This window comes from Macrobrachium rosenbergii, chromosome 49 (assembly GCF_040412425.1).
Source record: "Macrobrachium rosenbergii isolate ZJJX-2024 chromosome 49, ASM4041242v1, whole genome shotgun sequence".
Classification (NCBI taxonomy): domain Eukaryota; kingdom Metazoa; phylum Arthropoda; class Malacostraca; order Decapoda; family Palaemonidae; genus Macrobrachium; species Macrobrachium rosenbergii.
This window is the reverse complement of record NC_089789.1, coordinates 14,573,402-14,589,600: the sequence shown is the minus strand read 5'-3', so window position 1 is coordinate 14,589,600 and position 16,199 is coordinate 14,573,402. Positions and strand designations below refer to the sequence as shown.

At 37.0% G+C, this 16,199-nt stretch overlaps 1 long non-coding RNA gene across 1 annotated transcript in view; it reads left to right on the top strand.

Annotated features, from left to right (window-relative positions):
* LOC136832115 (uncharacterized) overlaps positions 1-16,199 on the top strand; it is a 146,449-nt gene continuing 130,250 nt past the window's right edge. The window contains exons 1-2 of the long non-coding RNA XR_010851063.1: positions 1-263; positions 4,987-5,110. This is a non-coding gene — a long non-coding RNA (uncharacterized lncRNA). The remainder of the gene's footprint in view (positions 264-4,986; positions 5,111-16,199) is intronic.

Here is a 16,199-nt window from a genome sequence, read left to right as displayed (position 1 = left end):
TGTTCACATTAACGTTCAGTTTTACCTGCGCAGGCCGACTGTGCAGGCATAACTGTGCAGATATAACTGAACGATAATGACGGCCTTAATAAACTCGACCTGTCCTGTTTTGTCCTAACGCCAAAAGATGGCTGGGCTGAGCTCTACTCTCTTGACGTCACGGATATTCGAGGGAAGTGGTAGTGTTATAGCAACCGACCCTCCCACCTGCCTTGACGATGTTGACGCACGTCATCACACGCTATTATTCTTCGTGATAAAAGGTTAGAAAAACTCCCACTTTTTGCATACGCTTTTAATGGGGAAGACGGTTAATGCTTTGCGCCTCTTTTATGTTTAGGCCAGATGCTTTGTACCGGTACTATTCATCCTCTGCATAAGAAGGCGACCATGATGCTTGCCGCTCACCTAAGTGGGAACTGTGCAACCTGAGTGATCGAACTTTCGGTGTTGGTGTGCTGTCAGCAGAATTCGATGTCCATTTATTTTACTGTACAGTCGCGAAATGGTATGAAAGACCACAAGTATTGGATGTTAAACCCAAATATTTGAGAAAATAGCAAACAAAATCGATGAGGATTTCTTTTCAAGCCTTACATGTACTGTATATAGGCCTAGTGCTGTTTTGCACTTAGAGGACGAACGTCTGAAAATGATTCGTCGTTACGGAATCTCACCACAAGCATATAGTATGACACCCAGTTCCTCAAAGGCATGTATGTATGTATATATATATATATATATATATATATATATATATATTATATATATATATAATAAAATAATCGCTTAACAGTATATTAGGCCTAAACCTAAGAGCTGTGGCTGCTGGCTATCACCTATCTTTATGTTGTGTAAGGCAAAATAACCTAAAAACTATCAAATACTGATTTTAATGTTCCTGTTAATATTTATTTGAAAACTTAGTACTATTACTGTTTGGAAAGATATATAGTTGTGAATATACGGTAGTAATATTTAAATCAATGTTAATGTAGCTACAATTGCTTTTTTAACTAGGAGGAATGGGGAATAAACTAGACCATGTTCGGCATAAGTTGACGCCAGATGACTTATTATCAATCAGCATTTTGTCAGCGTGTTTACTCAAATGAGGTCACAAGAAAACTAATTAAATAAGATCTACTAACGACCTCACAACCTTCACCTTTAAGCACCTAATATTTTGTTAATGATGTGAGAAAGTTATAGGCCCACATGGATTTTATTGAAAACTGTATTGTCTTTGATCACCATCCACCAAACGTTACAGTTCTGTGGCGTTATAATTTTTTACCGTTAAAAAATAAGACGTGTGTAGGTCTTGTTTTCTATAGTACCCACACGTATAAAGAATCTACAGTATGGTTGTGTGTATTATATATTCCCCAACTCGCGAGTAGTACATCAGATACAGTCACATGTTCGGCCGACTTCAACTCTCTCTCTCTCTCTCAGGTGCAAAAAGTGAAACATTAGTAGGCGTCTTTTATTTTAAGTTGGTACTAATGTGTGGTATATCCATAATCGTTTCGTAGTATGTAGGCTATATCGGAATCATCAGATCATGTAATAATGGTTGCTTAAGGGTTTCTGTTAGCCTTCCTCTATCTATGAATAAAAACATACTGCTACCTCGGCGGCAGTCAGCAAGGACTCATTTCTCGGCAGCACCTAATGTATTACTTGAGAGCTGCCTACCCTAGGAATTGCCACTGGCTTGGCGTTCTATGAGTTGTGCCAAAGCGAAGAAACTGGTGACTGACTCGATTTCATTTAACAGACCCAGCATTTTGCGGACTAGATGACGTCATTGCGCGGCTCGTGCTCCTTTTTCGCAGCAAGTGAACAGACTTATCTTTTATTAGACTTTGTGGTCACGTTTCACAATTTTCGGCCGTGCGTGGGCATGCGTGCCTTGATACGTGAATGTGTGAATGTGGCACAAACGTGCACTCCAGCGCACGCACGCAAGAGCGCATGCAACCATCACCGCGCGAGAGGAGACTTCACCCAAGGAGAATCGCCTCAGGCAGCCAGTGAAAAATCGACCTGATCTGAGACCCCCTATATACACCGCTACGAGCGCCCTGTGTCTCCAGACTCATCCCAACGTCCAGGAGATGACCATCGAGCTGGTCGAAACATGTCGACGGAAAAGTACTGAAAATACCAGACAGACGTCAAAAAAGGAAAAAAAGAAGAAATGCCACTGAAAATACCATCAGGAAAATCTACGGATTTACATACCAGGTTTCACTAATCTGCTGTAATGCTTTAGAATAAAGAATTCATCTGTAAGAAATACTGTTTCATCCATCAAAATATGGACATTGGACAATCATTGACTAATATTGATGTGTAGGAAAAGCGAATTATTAGAAGAATTGAGAAAACTCAGTATAAAAATATCAATTCGCAAAATGCAGCTATTTTATTCAACAAAACTTGCCTCAAAGAGAGTCTTCTTCCTTAATAATAATAATAATAATAATAATAATAATAATAATAATAATAATAATAAATAGTGAATGGGGAAGGAGATACCCGTAAATGGCGTATGTGTCTTTCACTTTCAAGAGGGAGCAGCAGCAACCTCATCATTGTCCGATCAGTCATAATGACGAGGACTGATATCTCTCTTGGTATAGGACTGTCATCAGCAATGACTGTAGCACGATTTTCGAAACTTGACTAAATAAGAAAACAGTGTGATCATGATGAATGTAAGTCACAGACTAACATTTAATACTTTATACTATTCTTATGGTTTTTTTTTGGCATCATTTTAATTTTCTGTAAAAGAAAACTATTGTGCCGGCTTTGTCTGTCCGTTCCCACTTTATTCTGTCCGCACTGTTTTCCGTCCGCACTTTTTCCGTCTGCCCTCGGAGCTTAGGCTAGAGGGCTTCATATTGGTATGTTGATCATCCAACCTACAATCATCAAACATTCCAAATTTCAGCCTTCTAGCCTCAGTAGTTTTTATTTTATTTAAGGTTAAAGTTAGCCATAACTTTGCTTCTGGCAGTGATATAGGAAAGGCCACCACCGGGCGGCGGTTAAAGTTTCATGGGCCACGGCTCATACAGCAGTATACCGAATCCACCGAAGGATAGATCTAGTATTTTCAGTGGCCTTGATTATACGCTGTACCGGCTGTACAGAAAACTGGATTGCGCCGAAGAACATCGGCGCATATTGTACATGTTTTAAATCAAGCTCAGAATGACACATTGTTTCTCGTACCTAAAATTCTCCAGAGTGTGATGCTGCTTCCAAAATTGGGAGAAAGTGTGATGTAAGAAGAGACATAAAAGGCCTGCGATACTTGTTTTGGTCGGCCATAGGGAGGGGTTGTTGTTGTTGTTCACTGACATGGCTTTGTGCCAGTTTGGGGTTTGTGTATGGGACTAGTGCAGTCATTATTTTTGTCGTAAACCGTTGTACATAAGCATATTGTCACACAGTATTTATTTTACTCAGTTTTTTTTAATGATGGTATAAAATTTTATTTCTGGAAGCGAATAAAAAAACCGAGATGAGGAATTAGATAAGAAGAACTTTGTACTAGCATGAACTCTACCGTCACTGTCCTCCCGACTTCAAGAACCATAGCGAGTCGGAAAATCATTAAATCGAAATTTCAGTCTGGGAGGTGACGGCCTTGCAGACCAATGCTCTACATCAAATTCTTCAAGAATATAGGTACAAGTGGATTAATAAACATTTGGTTCTCTCTGTATGAGGAGTAGAAGAATTCAAGAATTCAACAGACACTCACACACACATATATACATAAATGTGTGTACGTGCCTGTGGGTGTTTGTGTAGTGACGTGTGCATGAACTGAGAATAACATTCTTACATAAGGAATCAAAACGGCGCTCACCGATTGCATCGTTGTACAAGTCGTTATTTGCTTTACATTCTAGTAAAATGTATGCCTTAGTTTAACCAGACCAATGAGCTGATTAACAGCTCTCCTAGGGCTGGCCCGAAGGATTAGATTTATTTTACGTGGCTAAGAACCAATTGGTTACCTAGCAACGGGACCTACAGCTTATTGTGGAATCTGAACCACATTATGACGAGAAATGAATTTCTATCACCAGAAATAAATTCCTCTAATTCTTCATTGGCCGGTGGGAGAATTGAGCACGGGACCAGCAGTGTGCTAGCTGAGAAGGATACCCATCCGTTCAATGAGGAAGGATACCCATCCGTCCAATGAGGAACTTTACATTCCAGTAACAATTAAAATCTCCGGCCAGATCTCTTTGATGGTCAATGATTCTTTTCTGATCACTTTTGTAGCCTTATTCCATTCAGTGTTTTTTTTCCTAATCCCGCTAAATATCTGCTTTGGGATAAAAGCTCCACTTTGGTCGTTGCACTTTTCGAGTTTACAGATTTAATCTATATTTCAGAATCTCGTTAAGTTAGACATTTGCTTTAAATGGTTGTAATTGTGTACCGATAGTACTAGGACTAATATCAAATGATGTTGTGGAAGTGAAAGGATTCATGTAGGTATAAATGAGCGAATTGTGTTTTTGAAAGTGAAGTAAATAGCCTTTTATGAAGACAAGAGCGCGGTCATCTTGTATCGATAAAAGCAGTAGACCTCTTGTACCTATAAAAGCAAGAAGCCTCTCTTTTACTGACACTGTATATCTTCGAACAAAGGCTACTGCTAAAGTCGACAGGCGGTTCTCTGTAAATGCAAAAGGTACCCGGTAAGAAGTATTTGTATACTTTTATTTCCAAGATAATTTTCACAGAGATATTGCAAAGTGACCGAGCGAGTTGCATTGGAAGCAAAAATTTATTATGTGTATATTAAAATGATCTTTCTCTCTCTGTCTGTCTGTCTCTCTCTCTCTCTCTCTCTCTCTCTCTCTCTCTCTCTCTCTCTCTCTCTCTCTCTCTCTCTAAGTATTTTCCTTAAATCACACTCTAACACACTGCATTTCTTTCCCATAGGAGCCATTCATTTCCTAGTGTGGGTCCACCGGAGCTGACCATCTCACCCAGAGTTCCGCTGTTTGGTCCTGATCTCTCTCCCTTCAGTGAAAAGCTGGTCTTCCGTTCAGCGCTGCTTTCTGAGGTAAGGGGACATGGCAGTCAATTGCTTTCGTAATTTCGTGAACAAGTAAATGCAACGTTCATACAAAAAAAGAAGAAGATAATTTTATGTGACAATTAACACACCAAATGGGATTCTTAGACTTTTCACGGGGAAAGGGAGGCTGTACGTAAAAAAAAAAACTCGTTATAAATTCAACAGATTTCTAATATTCCTTAAAAATGTTTAGGCTTAAAGTCAAGCAGGACAGTTTATTAATATGAATGAGGTTGTTGGTTCGTTGAAAGGGAAACTGTACATAAGTGAATAAGCAGTCACAAAGAATTTCAAACACAGCTTAACATGCTTAGGCCTAAGCGAAACTGGATCCTCCAACTCCCTTTCACCTCCACCCACACTTTTATTTTTTTTATTTTTTTTTTTGTCGAGCCTTGGGTAGATAAGGTTATTAGGTTCTTGACTCATAATTCTCTGCACTTAAAAAAATAGAAATGCCGTTTAAGTGCATCATTTTCAATGTTCTTTACGTCATGTCGCTCAGGTAAAATAAATTGCTTTTTGGAGAGAACACTTGTAAAGCGAAGAGACAGGGAAGGGGAGTGAAAACGAAAGGACAGCGGACAGGGCTAAATGGAGCGAGAAAGGAGGCATGACGTGATGCTATCCGTTCCTCCACATCTGTGAGGAAATTACCTGTGATATATTATGAGCAGGAACATTTCAAATATTACAGCATCAGTTTTTAAACGCTTTACGATATTAATGAGAACTTTAAAATAAAACATCATGCTCTGAAGCGTTATTCTGGCAAACGGGAATATCACTTAATATATTAGTCACTGCGACGATATTAAGATTAATTTCAATTTTCCCGTTTTATGAAGATAAATATAATTAGATTTCACTGGATGATCGTCAGATATATGTGAAAGCAATTCGCACGAATAAAGCTCGCACAATATATGTGTGTGATGGGTGGGCGGGGAGTATTTACATAGGCTTTTGTCTAAAATTACTCGTTTTACACATGTATATATAGGCATTTTGTACGTTAGCGATACAAAATTTCACAATCGTTTTTCCAGAGATAGGTCTTTGTTGAGCGGGAGTCTGGATTAGAAGGATTATGAGATTATGAAACCAATCTCAAAGGATTTCTTATAATCACGTTCGCCTTTTCTTTCAAATCCTATTAATGGGTGCCCTCATCCGAAAAATTAAATCTCTTCTTTGATGCTAGCTTTTTGAAACTCTGATTCTTTTTTGTTTGTTGTGTGTGTGTGTGTGTGTGCGTGTGTGTTTTACTGGGGAAAATTTCGTCTTCGCTTCCTTTTAATGGGCTCTTTCCAGTTCTCATAATTCTGTATATGCTCTTTTTCGAGCTTGTGGTGAAGGACAGAGGCGGGCAGCCTTTCCGTATGAAGCTTAGTCACGAAAATATAAGTTGTGATAATTAGCTTTTCCTCTTTAGTCATGTCAAGCCCATTTCACAAGAAGAAGCAGGTTTAACGACTAAAGGAACACAGAGGAAGGTAGAGATTCCCTTATTCTGGAAGTGACCGAAACATTGGTTACGCAGAGTGACTTTTGAGCCCCCACACACGCTCAGTTAAACTGTCAATTCACCTAACGGTTATGAAAACTGCGAAGGACCTAATTTAAACTGTTGATTTGCATGTGACCAACAGGTCCCCAGGGAACTGCGTGCCCGTTCAGGTTTCAGTTCATGAGCAGCCGTCGTCAGAGAAGGTCACATGATGTCTGCTAGTGTCAGAATACGATTTTGGCTGATTCTATGTATTGAGTTTCACACAGACTAACTGATAATTGCTAATTCCTGTAGAGAAGCTAGATCTTTTAATATTTACGGTATTTTTACTAGACCTATACAACTTTATTTAACACCACTAGTTATAGGCTGCGGCCAAAATTTGGAATTTTTTCCTACTTCTGTTGATCCTGGAACCATATCGGCGTTATGTTCACTTAGAATGTTATCCTAATTTATTAACATCAGTAGTTGTACTGCCGATTTTTTTTCTACTTCTGTTTATCCTGGGACCATATCGCCGTTGTGTCTTCTTAGAATTTTCTTCTCCTCAATTTTCTCGTTTCGCCCCGTCCTGGTAGCAAATTCCTGAGATGTATGCTAGTATTGCACCAGCCCCGTTTTTTTTTTTGTGCTCCTAGGTTAGGTTAGGTTAGATTAGATTGTGTATCGTTAATGTATTTAGGGTGTGGGAAACATAGTGAGATTATCTTCAAGAAAATTCTATGGTTAATTTTTAAAATATGGCGTCGCGCTTTTTTCAGGGAAAGGTCCCGGTACTCGGTTACATCTCGTGAAAATGCGTCCCAGCATTGAGAAAATGGCCTTAAGACTGGTATTTCCAATGGCATCTGCATTTTAAATGTATCGTAAAGAACAAAGCGCTAGCTATAAAGTCTCTCAGGCAGTGTTGCCCGACTTTTACCTGTTTCCTCAGTAATGAGATGCCATCATTACTTTTCGCTGGGTCAAATGAGGTTATTCTCAAGGGTTGTTTACACTCTCCCTCTGGAGGTCATTAAACCTTCAAGGAAGTAACTCCTGATGGGGGAAGTCATAATGATGTTAGTGAGACGGGAATGTTCTCGGGTTTCGAGAGAGACAAAGTCCTCGAATAATTTTTTATTTATTATTTTTTTATTAACCCAGGGCAATAAGCCTTCCAAACGCGCAGAATCGCTAAGCTGAAATAATTTCATTTTTTTTATCATTGCAGAACATTATCCCTTAGTTTTAAAAAAGCATTTACATGCAATCACTACAGAATATCTTTGAATTTACCTGTAATTATGGTTCCGTGAACAAACTGAAGGTGGTGCTCAGAAGAAAAGAAGTAAATTTTCCGTTGAATAGTCTTCGCCCTGAGAAATCTGCATCGTAAGGAACGGCTCCCTGGCACCCTAAATGGTTTTCGCCTTCGAAAGTTAATTAACTCTTATTCAAGATGCCATTGTTAATTAACTGCTTAAATACTCATTCTTGAGTGTTAATTGACCCCGCATTGTCAGCAACATTGGAACTAGGTAATTACAAGCACCCATAATATTTGTATCTTAATTCCGTTGTAATTAGCATTTGGGCTCTTGTAACAGTTTTGTTAATTACTTCCTAAGGATGCACACACACACACACACACACACACACACACACACACACACACACACACACATATATATATATATATATATATATATATATATATATATATATATATATATATATCGTGAGTCTTCAAAATTTAAAATAGAAGATGTTCATATAAGCAAATTTAATTCCTCGAAAAATGGGAAAAAGCACGTTAAACGAAGAAGAAGAACTTACTCAGAGAGAGAGAGAGAGAGAGAGAGAGAGAGAGAGAGAGAGAGAGAGGCAGGACTGGGACTCAGCTTGTCAGTATTGTGGAAGGATAAGAATTACATCGTCGAGACATGTCGCCTCATATTATAATATCACGAGTGTCAGTATTTCTCTTCTCTCTATTCCATTTCCGCCACCGACTACGCCTCACAAGAGTCGACTGACCAACAGGACTAGTCCTTGATTAAGGTTAATAAGACGCAATGAATCTGAAAAGCGTTCGCGGATGTTCGTTGCAGGAAACAGACAGACAGACAGACAGGACGACAAAGTAAAAGAGAGACCGATGAAAAGTGCTCATCGTGCATATCAATCAAACACATCCCAGCAAATCTTTTTGAGGTTTTAGCGAACGTTCCCCAAATCTGTGCACGAGAAGCGGTAATGATTAAATATTTGCTCTGGGAGATTTTAATGGCCTTTGAATATTGTCTGCAAACAAGAATTCCTGGAACCCTTGGCGTGAGTGGCATTGAAGTCGGCATTAAACATTCGGCCATGAATTCCATTACGTCAGTCAGAGAGGAATTGCATTCACAGATCTTTTAAGAATAGGGTAAAAGCTACATTGGATGGATATATGGACAGACAATTTCATTTGGGGAATAAACCGAAAAAGGACAAAATAAAATATACCCTGATAAGTTCGGTTCAGTTACCAAGAAAATTGAAAAGCAGGAGATCAAAATTCGCTGCTCGTGGAATGTGAGATAGAGACGACGGACTTCAAAAGAGAATTTTCTCCAGGATTGTCGTTGGAATGCATTGGGTTCTCAGATAAAGAGCATATCCAGAGAGTTGAAAAAAGCAGGGAGTTAAGTAAAGTAAAAAAAAAAAAATAAAATAAAATAATATAAATATGTATATAAAAATATAAATATATATATATATATATATATAAATATATATATACATATACATATATATATATATATATATATATATATATATATATATATATATATATATATATATATATATATATATATATATATGTGTGTGTGTGTGTGTGTGTGTGTGTGTGTGTGTGTGTATATGTGTGTACACTTGTCTGTTGCATGCAGTTCTTAAGTTCCTGTTTTTTTCAAATTTTTGGATATGCAGGTCAATAAAGTTGGAAAATCGTATTTCTAAGTCGAGAAAATAAATCTAATAATTTTCTCTGATACAAAACTTAAAGGGACGATAGGGAGACTCAAATATTCTATCAGTATATTAACAAAATACAATGAGGCTGTTTATTTCGGATTTTTCTTGTTAAAAAACTTATTTATGAAGCGGAATCTATTCATAGTTGGGCATCCAGTTAAATAGCATCATGTGTTGCAAGTTAATGGTCCTTTACGTTTATATTTTATTCTGAAGTGCGTATAAACATTTTATTTACGTGAAAACATTTCAAATGATTCGCTGTACTGGCAGCAAGTAAGGAACGGAATCAAAGCCAACCCATGTCAGACACCCGAACCTTCTCCACTTCCGACACTATTTCCCGGTTTCTTTTGGCCTAAATGTGACGAGGAACAGTGGCTAGGCTCCATTGTTCGTTCTCTTGATAAACAAGTAAAACATACACCAAAATTTCTTCGGCGCAATCTAGTTTTCTGTACAGCCGCTACAGCGTATAATCAAGATCAGCGAAAATGGATCGATCTTTCGGTGGTCTCGTTATAATGCTGTATGAGCCGCTGCCCATGAAACTTTAACCACTGCCCGGTGATGGCCTATCTTACATTGTTGCCGGAAGCACTATTATGGCTAACTTTAACCTTAAATAAAATAAAAACTACTGAGGCTAGAAGGCTGCAATTTGTTATGTATGATGATTGGAGGGTGAATGATCAATACACGAATTTTCAGCCCTCTAGCTTCAGTGGTTTTTAAGATTTGAGGGCGGACAGTAAAAAGTGCGGACAGATTAAAGTGCGGAAAGCTAAAAATGAAGAAAAATCGGAGAGATGAGACATACAGAGAAAAGAAGAATCACGAAGAAAAATCGGAGCGATGAGACATATAAAGAAAAGAAGACTCATGAAGAAAAATCGAAGAGATAAGACATAATAGTAAAGAAGAATCTCTAAGGAAGGAATAGGACAACTTTGAAATTAAAAACGCGAATGATTGCCTCAAATTGATATTGTAAACTTTTAATATGAAGATGAATAAGAAGACCACATGAGATACATGGCTTGAGGAAATTATGACAGAAACTGGCATCATTTAACAAAACAAATTCCTAGAGCTTGTGGGAATAATCGAAGTCTTGATGGTAAAGGCGTTCGGTCGCTAGGTCTAGCACACAAGTACAGTAATGCTTTCAGGAATTTCACCCCAGTGGAAGACATGAACTGAAGAAAGATGATGGTAAGTGTATCTGTGTAGAAGCAATCCTTTGGTGGTAAAAATTGTGCTGACTTTAACAGAAGATAATGTTATATTTAAGAGATACTATCAAAAGACTTTAACAAATTCTCTCTCTCTCTCTCACTCTCTCTCTCTCTCTCTCTCTCTCTCTCTCTCTCTCTCTCTCTCTCTCTCTCTCTCTCTCTTCATTAGGAAAGAAAAATTCCGATCATTATAGTAAACGGAATTATTATATCATCATAGTCAACCTATTTACGAGTAAAGGCATCGTCTCTACTATAAAAGGTGCAAAAATTCGCTACCAAATAACTTTCCCTTTATCTCATTTGCTAAACCCCTTTACGGGCTTATCCCACTAATGACCCGCTTTCAGTTAATTGGCCAACTTGAGAACGGCCTTCACCTGTCCGCTGCAGCCACTCATTAGAGGCCACTCCTACTATCATTATTACGATAAGTTGAAGCTCCCTTCTGCAGAGTAATCCTCAGAAGAGGATACAGCCGCTAGACACATCGTTTCCAAGTGCTCATCATGGATAAGGCTCTTGTACACGGGAGAAGTAGAAAGGCAGGTCAAGCGTGCAAGTAACTAGCTACAAGTTGCTTGCCGTGTGTAAACATATACTTGCCTTTCTTAATTAGGCAAGTTAACTAATTAGCAACTTGCCAAGCAAGCTGAGAGGCAAGGCAAGTTAATAGTCCGCAGTTCTAATTTTGGGCAACTTACCACCCCTCCCTCCAGGCTGGCAAGCTGCTTGCCACATACTTGGCCTGCGTGAACACATACTCGGTCGTCTTCCTCTCCAGTTCAGTTGCCGGGCAGGCATTGTGCAGAACACAAGTTTTTTGTTTGTTGCTAATTGTTGTGTTTTGAACCTCCTCCTCAAGTATTTCTATAATTTCACCATGCAATACTTTGGACACATTATTAATCACAGTCTTTGCACGATCCATTTTCAGAATGTGGAGGGACGTACTATACACGCCAAACGCGCACCACAAACTGAGAGGCTACTTGCCCGAATCACTAGTTGCGTGTAAACAAAACTTGCCATAAGTACTTGCCTTTCAAAAATGAGAGCAGGCTACTTGCACACTTGACCTGCTTCTCTACTTGCCCATGTACAAGAGCCTATAATGATAGACTTAATACATCCATGACCATGAAATATTGTTCTTAAGGACAGTAATTAAATGGTCTAATCGATTCTGACACAACTGTTGAGTCTCTAGGTTTTCTTTGGTTGCTATCTCCTCAGTATGTGCAGCAGCTGAGATACATTTAGAATTCGATTTTTCGTTTACACCAGTCTTCTTGTCAGTTGAGAGTGTCCTGGCTTGTTCAATGCACGGGTGTTAACGATAGCCTTCGTTGGCAAATGAAAAGCCATATAGTGATAGCCCCAGTGACTTCATTCTTTATAAACCTTGAAGAAATGAGCGAGAACATCATGCACTAAAAATTTCTTGTATAATGGTTTTTAGCAGACTTCCGGAAAGCTTAGGGGTTCAGACTGGTGTTTACCAAGGAGGGGAATTGTCACCTTTGTTCTTTGCGCACATTATTATTTGGCAAAAAAGATAAGCTAAGAGAATCTTGGGGACTAGCAGACAAAGTTGAAAAGAGCTGGAGTCACACCAACAACTCTGAAGAACTATTTTATTTTTACAAGTGAAAGAATTATAAACCATATGAAAATTTTTTAATGATGCAGAATTAATCCCACAGACACTATTTAGTAGAAAATGATGTAAAATAATGTATTGATCGAGTCTAGGTTGGGAGATGTGGAATGATTATCAGGACATGGAATGAAAGAAAGTTTTCATATATATATATATATATATATATATATATATATATATATATATATATATATATATATATATATATATATATATATATATATTATAATATATAAAACCATTCTGCAAGTGTGATATGTATCTCTGTAAAAATTTTGATGTTTTGCTTGCAGATTCGTCGTTTGTTGTGAGATATGATGATATGATTTTAAAATGTCTTTTTCTTACAGATAAATTGTATGTCATGTGATTCTGAAATATGTTTTGATATGTTTTTTTCCATTTATTTAATATATTGTGCAGTATATTAAAATGAATACTGAGTGTTAATGCCGAGTAGGGAGAGATATTTTTGAACCATTATCACTTAGCCACATCCTGTATTGACACAAGTGTTTGGAGAAAGGCAGGGGCCTCTTGTCTTATCTGACATGAGTTGACACTTATCGGCCAATTGCTTGTTACACATTTATTCTGTGTGCCGATTCTGAAATTATTGTATTTCCCTATGCTTATTATATGTTTCCATAATCTGAGTAATGGGATGAGGAACAGAGGTAGTTGAAGTTGACATGCTGACAGCCGACCAAGAATTTGGTCCAAAATTGCTTCTCTCTGTTTGCTCAGGTGGTTTGAGTGAGCGGATGGTGTCAATCATTGATAAGAGCTCTGGCATATTTCCTTCTGAGCCTTAGAATTCTCTGTGTGTATTCTTTGGGTATTCTGTAAGAAGAAGAATAAGGTGTTCTGTGAATTCCCTATGTGTATTCTTTGAGTATTCTGGGAGGGCTTGAAGATAAAAGAGGAGTACTGAATCAGAAACAGTTAGTTAGCCAAAGGGGTTGCTGGCAATAGGTCCTCTCTCTCTCTCTCTCTCTCTCTCTCTCTCTCTCTCTCTCTCTCTCTCTCTCTCTCTCTCTCTCTCTCTCTCTCTCAATTACCATTCATGTATAAGGGTGTTATACTGGTTGCTCTCCCATTTTTTAAAAGTTTTGTTAAATTCACCCATGAAGTGTATACATTTTGTAAGAGTGATCTAAGGTATTTATATTGTGCAAGCATTGTGTAAAGTGTATAATGGTGTACCATTTGTAAAAGGTAATGTGATGTTTACTGGTTTTATATTATGTTAAGAGTTAAAGTGACATTCTAGGTAAAAGAGAATTATTATTTTGACAAGAGGTGGATAATATCTCTTTTAGTGAGTTCTAGTGTTTCATTCTGCTAATTATATATCATTGTGTATACCACTGTGACTTGGCAGTGTTGTCTTTGGGAAAGTCTGAGGAAGACGTGGGACTAACCTTTTTTAAAAGTGAAGGTAAGCTTTTGAAAGATTGATATAATCTTTGAACATATTTTTGTCTTAGTGAAATTGCTGTTGGTATATTTCCATTTTTGCATATTTCATTCTTATATGTCTGTGTTATTATATTACTCTAATTTTATAATTAGTGTTTTCCAAAGTTTTGTGTTTGTGATTGCTTAACATTTTGTCAGTGCATACTTATTATTGAGATTTCAGTGGGTACTTGTATTGACTTCCATTTATTGATGTTTTAGTGAACACTTGTGCTGGGTTTAATTAATCAAGTATATGTTTAAAACTTGAGTGAAAGTTAATGGTTTGAAACTTACTTAACCAAATTGCTTTCTTAATAAATTAAAGTTTTGTGAATTAATCTTGATTAAGAAATACTTAAATCTTACACTGTTGTCAGATAACAGTAAATCTTTTTTGAGATTGTGAACTCTGCATATAACCTTTGAGCATAGAAGGAATAAATTTGGCTGTTTAAAGTTTTAAAAGCACAGTGGTTCATTTTGACCATCAGTGATTAGAGAAATTAATGAATGTGTACAAGGTAAGTGATATATCTGTTTGTTCACCTGAGACTTATCTAGGTGGAATAGAACCAAGAAACAGTTATAGTGTTTGTTGAAGTGATGCCCATTTTCCACTAGTATATTTATAGCTTGTTAGCTGTTACCTCACCCATAACTTGATAAGTTAGATTGATTTTCTCAAGTGATAAGTAAGTTTTATGGGATCACTGTACCTTTAGAGTATTCAGCCTTAATATTTTTGTTATGCGGTTTCAAGTATCTGGTCGAAGTGAGGTAACTTTTTGGTCTTATTATTGTGTAATAACCAGGTGCTTGATCACTTTCGTGACAATATACATATATATATTTATATATATGCATGTATATACAGTATTTTCATGGTATTGCCTTGTAATATGGATATCATCCTATAGTGATGATATATTTACTCTTCTATTTATCATGTATTATGTGTAATAATAATAACTGTTGAAATATCGTATGCAGTGTAGTGTAGATCTCAAAAGAGTTAGTGATTTAGATAACTTAAATGCGTAATTTAGAATTAATAATACATTTTAATAGTAGTATATTTTAATAGTAACTTAGTATACAAGCAACATGTATGTGTGGTAGAAAGGATTGCTTCACTTCAGTTGTCATTGCGAAAGATAAAGCGCTGACAAGTCGAGAGATACAATAGCTGCTTCGTTCTGGAAAGCAACTTGGGTTTTTTGTTTCGTTTTTAAAACATGCCAGTTATAATTAGCTAGTTGCAGTCTGTTTCGATCGTGTTAAGATTTCTGTAAAAGTTTGTCTCATACAAGAAGAAGACGAATGATTTCGCAATGTTACATGGGTCCCATATGATTTTCTTGTAAAGACATGTACTTTTGAGAAATATGAACAAGTATTGCATTAAAGCACATAGCAATTACGTCACATTTAAGATTGCATTGCTCTGATCATGTATTGTCCCGATTGCACTCAAAACGTTTTGCTGGAAGTCACGTCACCTTCCTTTTTCTAGAACTTTCTCTCGTATCTCGTTCGCAAAATACCTTATAATGACGTCATCTGATTCTTTCGCTTCCTACTGGAATCCTAAAACTTAATCATTCTGATTTCAGAGACTATTAGGTTTGGTTCTCTCTCTCTCTCTCTCTTCCAAAGTGAGAAGATATTAACATAAAATATTTGTGTGGTCATTGATATTAAACTTAGCTTTTGAGATCTGAGTGTAGGAAAAGTGTGTATTCGTAACAGCGCCTGACAGCTTTCGAGATCTGAGTGTAGGAAAAGTGTGTATTTGTAACAGCGCCTGACAAAAAAGTGTGTTTTGTGAATTTAAAGCAGCTGTGTGATTTTACAAGGGGTTTCACAAGCTTGTGTAAGGTAAAGTGAATTTTACTTATTATTACTATGGTATAATAAAGTATATTAGGAAAATTTTGCCTTAGTGAAATTATTACCGATAAATCTTTGTGTATTTTTGTGTGTTCTTGTGTTTGCAATCTCTTGATTTTTCACATTTTATATTTTGGTGATTTGACATTTATTTACTTAGCATTTTAGATATTTCTTGATAATTTAACATTACATACTTGAGTAATACTTGATAGTTTAAATTTTAAATTATTAATTTAATTTCTTGATAAATTAAAGTTTTGTGATTTAGTTTTTTTCATAAGTTAACTCAAGAATTAA